Genomic DNA, 7,814 nt, shown 5'->3' with positions numbered 1-7,814 from the left:
ATGAGGCACGGTTCGCAAGTACCAAGTGATTCATAATCAAGTGGTTCCAAAACTCCATCAGTATGGAGTTTCTTCATGCGCTTTACACCGATATGACCTAAACGGCAGTGCCATAAATAAGTTGCACTATCATTATCAACTCTGCATCTTTTGGCTTCAACACTATGAATATGTGTGTCACTACTATCGAGATTCAATAAAAATAGACCACTATTTAAGGGTGCATGACCATAAAAGATATTACTCATATAAATAGAACAACCATTATTCTTAGATTTAAATGAATAACCGTCTCGCATCAAACAAGATCCAGATATAATGTTCATGCTTAACGCTGGCACCAAATAACAATTATTTAGGTCTAATATTAATCCCGAATGTAGATGTAGAGGTCGCGTGCCGACTGCGATCACATCGACTTTGGAACCGTTTCCCACGCGCATCGTCACCTCGTCCTTAGCCAATCTCTGCTTAATCCGTAGTCCCTGTTTCGAGTTGCAAATATTAGCAATAGAACTAGTATCAAATACCCAGGTGCTACTGCGAGCATTAGTAAGGTACACATCAATAACATGTATATCACATATACCTTTGTTCACCTTGCCATCCTTCTTATCCGCCAAATACTTGGGGCAGTTCCGCTTCCAGTGACCAGTCTGCTTGCAGTAGAAGCACTCAGTTTCAGGCTTAGGTCCAGGTTTGGGTTTATTCTCTTGAGTAGCAACTTGCTTGCCATTCTTTTTGAAGTTCCCCTTCTTCTTCCCTTTGCCCTTTTTCTTGAAACTAGTGGTCTTGTTGACCATCAACACTTGATGCTCCTTCTTGATTTCTACCTCCGCAGCTTTCAGCATTGCGAAGAGCTCGGGAATAGTCTTATTCATCCCTTGCATATTATAGTTCATCACGAAGCTCTTGTAGCTTGGTGGCAGAGATTGGAGAATTCTGTCAATGACGCAATCATCTGGAAGATTAACTCCCAATTGAATCAAGTGATTATTATACCCAGACATTTTGAGTATATGCTCACTGACAGAACTGTTCTCCTCCATCTTGCAGCTATAGAACTTATTGGAGACTTCATATCTCTCAATCCGGGCATTTGCTTGAAATATTAACTTCAACTCCTGGAACATCTCATATGCTCCATGACGTTCAAAACGTCGTTGAAGTCCCGATTCTAAGCCGTAAAGCATGGCACACTGAACTATCGAGTAGTCATCAGCTTTGCTCTGCCAGACGTTCATAACATCTGGTGTTGCTCCAGCAGCAGGCCTAGCACCCAGCGGTGCTTCCAGGATGTAATTCTTCTCTGCAGCAATGAGGATAATCCTCAAGTTACGGACCCAGTCCGTGTAATTGCTACCATCATCTTTCAACTTTTCTTTCTCAAGGAACACATTAAAATTCAACGGAACAACAGCACGAGCCATCTATCTACAATCAAGCATAAACAAGCAAGATACTATCAGGTACTAACTTTCATGATAAATTTAGGTTCAATTAATTTACTTAAAGAACTCCCACTTAGATAGACATCCCTCTAATCCTCTAAGTGATTACGTGATCCAAATCAACTAAACCATGTCCGATCATCACGTGAGATGGAGTAGTTTCATTGGTGAACATCACTATGTTGATCATATCTACTATATGATTCACGCTCGACCTTTCGATCTCCGTGTTCCGAGGCCATATCTGTATATGCTTGGCTCGTCAAGTATAACCTGAGTATTCCGCGTGTGCAACTGTTTTGCACCCGTTGTATTTGAACGTAGAGCCTATCACACCCGATCATCACATGGTGTCTCAGCACGAAGAATTTTCGCAATGGTGCATACACAGGGAGAACACTTCTTGATAATTAGTGAGAGATCATCTTATAATGCTACCTTCAATCAAAGCAAGATAAGATGCATAAAAGATAAACATCACATGCAATCAATATAAGTGATATGATATGGCCATCATCATCTTGTGCTTGTGATCTCCATCTTCGAAGCACCGTCGTGATCACCATCATCACTGGCGCGACACCTTGATCTCCATCGTAGCATCGTTGTCATCTCGCCAATCTTATGCTTGCACGACTATCGCTACCGCTTAGTGATAAAGTAAAGCATTACAGCGTGATTGCATTGCATACAATAAAGCGACAACCATATGGCTCCTGCCAGTTGCCGATAACTCGGTTACAAAACATGATCATCTCATACAATAAAATTTAGCATCATGTCTTGACCATATCACATCACAACATGCCCTGCAAAAACAAGTTAGACATCCTCTACTTTGTTGTTGCAAGTTTTACGTGGCTGTTACGGGCTTAAGCAAGAATCAATCTTACCTACGCATCAAAACCACAACGATAGTTTGTCAAGTTGGTGCTGTTTTAACCTTCGCAAGGACCAGGCGTAGCCACACTCGGTTCAACTAAAGTTGGAGAAACTGTCACCCGCAAACCACCTATGTGCAAAGCACGTCGGGAGAACCGGTCTCGCGTAAGCGTACGCGTAATGTCGGTCCGGGCCGCTTCGTCCAACAATACCGCCGAACCAAAGTATGACATGCTGGTAAGCAGTATGACTTATATCGCCCACAACTCACTTGTGTTCTACTCGTGCAAATAACATCAACATATAAAACCTAGGCTCGGATGCCACTGTTGGGGAACGTAGTAATTTAAAAAATTTCCTATGCACACGCAAGATCATGGTGATGCATAGCAACGAGAGGGGGAGAGTGTGATCTACGTACCCTTGTAGATCGACAACGGAACCGTTAACTTGGTTGATGTAGTCGTACGTCTCCACGGCCCGACCGATCAAGCACCGAAACTACGGCACCTCCGAGTTCTAGCACACGTTCAGCTCGATGACGATCCCCGGACTCCGATCCAGCAAAGTGTTGGGGAAGAGTTCCGTCAGCACGACGGCGTGGTGACGATCTTGATGTACTACCGTCGCAGGGCTTCGCCTAAGCACCGCTACAATATTATCGAGGACTATGGTGGAAGGGGGCACCGCACACGGCTAAGAATATGATCACGTGGATCAACTTGTGTCCCTAGGGGTGCCCCCTTCCTCCGTATATAAAGGATCCAAGGGGGGGTGCGGCCGGCCCTAGTAGGAGGCGCGCAGGAGGAGTCCTACTCCTACCGGGAGTAGGACTCCCCTCCCTTTCCTTGTCCAAGTAGGAGAGGGGGAAGGAGAGAAGAAAAAGGGGCGGGGGGCGCCGCCCCTCCCTCCTTGTCCAATTCGGACTAGGGGGAGAGGGGGCGCGCGGCCTGCCCTGGCAGCCCCTTCCTCTTCTCCACTTTAGGCCCATGAGGCCCATTAACCCCCCAGGGGGTTCCGGTAACCCCCCGGTGCTCCGGTTTTATCCGAAACTTCCCCGGAACACTTCCGGTGTCCGAATATAGCCGTCCAATATATCAATCTTTATGTCTCGACTATTTCGAGACTCCTCGTTATGTCCGTGATCACATTCGGGACTCCGAACTAACTTCGGTACATCAAAATTCATAAACTCATAATATAACTGTCATCGAATCCTTAAGCGTGCGGACCCTACGGGTTCGAGAACAATGTAGACATGACCGAGACACGTCTCCGGTCAATAACCAATAGCGGAACCTGGATGCTCATATTGGCTCCTACATATTCTACGAAGATCTTTATCGGTCAGACCACATAACAACATGCGTTGTTCCCTTTGTCATCGGTATGTTACTTGCCCGAGATTCGATCGTCGGTATCTCAATACCTAGTTCAATCTCGTTACCGGCAAGTCTCTTTACTCGTTCCGTAATACATCATCTCGCAACTAACTCATTAGTTGCAATGCTTGCAAGGCTTATGTGATATGCATTACCGAGAGGGCCCAAAGATACCTCTCCGACAATCGGAGTGACAAATCCTAATCTCGAAATACGCCAACCCAACATGTACCTTTGGAGACACCTGTAGAGCACCTTTATAATCACCCATTTACGTTGTGACGTTTGGTAGCACACAAAGTGTTCCTCCGGCAAACGGGAGTTGCATAATCTCATAGTCATAGGAACATGTATAAGTCATGAAGAAAGCAATAGCAACATACTAAACGATCAGGTGCTAAGCTAATGGAATGGGTCATGTCAATTAGATCATTCACCTAATGATGTGATCTCGTTAATCAAATAACAACTCTTTGTTCATGGTTAGGAAACATAACCATCTTTGATTAACGAGCTAGTCAAGTAGAGGCATACTAGTGACACTCTGTTTGTCTATGTATTCACACATGTATTATGTTTCCGGTTAATACAATTCTAGCATGAATAATAAACATTTATCATGATATAAGGAAATAAATAATAACTTTATTATTGCCTCTAGGGCATATTTCCTTTAGGAAGTGCATCAAGATGAACGCCAACAACCTCCTTCTCCACCACGACAAGAGAACAACAACATCAACAACGAAGAAGGCCAAGAAGAAGAACAAGATGAAGAAGATGTTCAACCAAGATCCAAGGAAAAGCTTTCACGAGTTCGAGCAAGAATTTCTAAAGATCATCCCGTCGAGCAAATCTACAATGATATCCAAACCGGGAGAATCACTCGCTCAATAACTCGTTTACCTAACTTTTGTGAACACTATTCATTCATCTCTCGCATTGAACCTATGAAGGTTGAAGAAGCTTTGGAAGAACAGGATTGGATAAATGCCATGCATGAAGAGCTACACAACTTTGAGATAAATCAAGTGTGGACATTGGTTGAAAAGCCTGACAACAACCACAACATCATTGGTACCAAATGGGTGTTTTGCATCAAGCAAGATGAAGATGGTCAAGTCGTCCGCAACAAAGCACGCCTAGTCGCCCAAGGCTACACTCATGTCAAAGGTATGGACTATGGTGAGACATATGCCCCCGTTGCTACACTTGAGTCCATTCGCATCTTACTTGCCTATGCTAATCATCATGATATCACCTTGTACCAAATGGACATTAAAAGTGCTTTTCTAAATGGTGAAATTGAGGACGAAGTTTATGTTAAGCAACCTCCCGGATTTGTCAATCCTAAGAAACCTAATCATGTTTACAAAGTTCACAAAGCTCTTTATGGTCTTAAACAAGCTCCTAGAGCATGGTATAAATGCTTGACCAAGTTCCTTATTGAAAAAGGCTTTGAAATTGGAAAAATAGATTCTACTCTTTTTACTAAAAGGGTTAATGGAGAACTATCTGTATGCCAAATTTATGTCGATGATATTATATTTGGATCAACTAACCCTCATTTTAGTGAAAAGTTTGGAAAGCTAATGTCGGAGAAGTTTGAGATGTCGATGATGAGTGAACTCAAATTCTTTCTCGGTTTGCAAATCAAGCAAACTAAGGAAGACACCTTTGTATCTCGAACGAAGTACACCAAGGACTTATTCAAGAAGTTCAATATGCAAGAATGCAAAGGTATGACTACACCCATGCCTACTAGTGGACATCTTGATTTAACCAAAGATGGTGAACCGGTTGGTCAAAAGGTTTATCACTCTATGATTGGTTCATTGTTATATCTATGTGCTTCACGTCCTGATATTATGCTAAGTGTGTGCATGTGTGCACGATATCAAGCCTCTCCTAAAGAATGTCATCTTAAGGCTGTGAAAAGGATAGTGAGATACTTAATCGATACACCAAATTTTGGAATTTGGTATCCAAAGAGGGCTTCCTTTGATCTTGTTGGCTACTCCGATTCGGACTATGCCGGTGACAAGATTGATAGAAAGTCCACTTTGGGTAATTGTCAATTTCTTGGTAGATCTCTTGTATCTTGGTCCTCCAAGAAACAAAACTCGGTATCCTTATCCACTGCCGAAGCGGAATACATTGCAGCTAGATCATGTTGTGCTCAATTACTTTGGATGGCCAAACTCTTAAAGATTAAGGAATATATGTGAAACATGTTCCATTGCTATGTGACAATGAAAGTGCTATTAAAATTGCTCACAATCCCGTGCAACATTCTCGAACTAAGCATATTGAAGTTCGTCATCATTTCATTCGAGATCATGTTGCCAAAGGGGACATTAATCTTAAGCATGTTCGCACCGATAAGCAATTAGCGGATATATTTAACAAACCACTTGATGGGAAAGTGTTTTGCAGGTTAAGATGTGAATTGAACATCATTGATGCTTCAAACTTGGAGTAGGAACTCCATTTAATACATGCAAGGCATGAGCCTATGACTAATCCTTGATATTTCTCTTATGTTGACTATCTTATGTCTTGGATATATTTGCACCTTGCATGCTATCTAACCCGTGTAGGTACTTGGATGAATCGAAATCTATGAGATTGCAACTCACTCACATCTTGAGCAATTTCTATATCACCAAGTCGCTGCACAATGGTGGATGAAGACAAGGAAGCATGAATGCAACCATTCAAACATATCCTTTGACAAATTCTATCATGATTGTCATTTTGGATACACAAGTGATCTTCCTTGCAAAAACTAACCCATGTAGGTGGATGAACTCAAACTTCAAGTGATGCTCCCAACTCTTGATGAGCTACATCAACCTTGAGCAGCCCACACAAGTTCAACTACATGATCATGATCAAAACCACCACCCAAGGTATGTTATTCCATCTTAGAGAAGCTTTACTCCAAGTCATGGGATAAAGCAACTCAACAAGATGTGAATACATCAAGATGCTTTAATGAAAAATGGTAACCCCATTTTGAGCTTAAACAATGAGTATGACCAAAGATCAAGTGATCTCACTTGACTCCTAAGTCAATATACTCTAACATATGTGACTTTGTCACCGCCCAATTCTAGATGAAGTTCTCTTGTGTTCTTTTCTGTGCTCTTGCATTTGTCTCATGCATATTTGTTTCCCTCTTCATCTAGATTCTTTTTAGTTTCTTCTCTTTTATTTTCTATTCTGCATTAAATTCCTTGCAAATCCTTGTGAGATCTTACTTGTCTAGTGAGCTGAGGTGACAAGTGTTTTCTCTACGATGAACTCGGTCACACTGGGCTGTTTACTTTGGTCCAACCGAACCCTTTTGGTGCCACCGAAGCACCAAACTCGGTGCTACCGATTTCACTGCAGGAAAAACATCTTGCCACTTGTTTCTGAATTATTTTTGATCCAGCTTCACTCAATGAATCTTTTCCTCGACCAGCATCCTACTCAAATTGCTGCTTTGTTCTATGACTCAAGGACCAAACCCATCATGAAAAAAAATCCAGAAGAACCCTTCTTGGAAATTGATGTCAAAGGGGAGAGAGATCATCACATCAAAGCTTAATCATATCTATAGGGGGAGAGAATACTCCAGGGAAGAAAGAGACCCCAGATGCTTGGTGTTCAAGAGGAGAGAAGTCACATGTCTTCAAGAGGGGAAAGACATGTTCATATTTGCTCGATTGCATTAGCTCTGTTTTTTTCCTTTAAGCTCTGATTTTGCTCTGATTTTCTGTTCCCTATCTTCTCCCAATATCCCATGTTAGATTCAGGGGGAGCAAGACATCTAAGGGAAGGAAATCCTTGAATTGATTGCATATATTTACCTTTGGGGACATGTCTTTATCCAATGTGGTACTTAGTATTCACTCTACATGTCATCCCAGTCTTGGTACTCTTGTGGTTTCTCTTGTTTGCTCTGGCCAGTAGGTGTATATGTGTTATCTAACCTTGTTTATGCAGGTTCATCCCATCCTAAGCCAACTCAAGACCACAAGGTAAGTATATGCATCACAGTCATGTGAATGAGAATTTCTTGCTAATGTACATATTGTTTGCAAGAAGGACT

The sequence above is a fragment of the Triticum urartu genome, chromosome 6 (assembly GCF_003073215.2).
Source record: "Triticum urartu cultivar G1812 chromosome 6, Tu2.1, whole genome shotgun sequence".
In the NCBI taxonomy this organism is placed as follows: domain Eukaryota; kingdom Viridiplantae; phylum Streptophyta; class Magnoliopsida; order Poales; family Poaceae; genus Triticum; species Triticum urartu.
Note: the sequence above shows the minus strand (reverse complement) of the source record.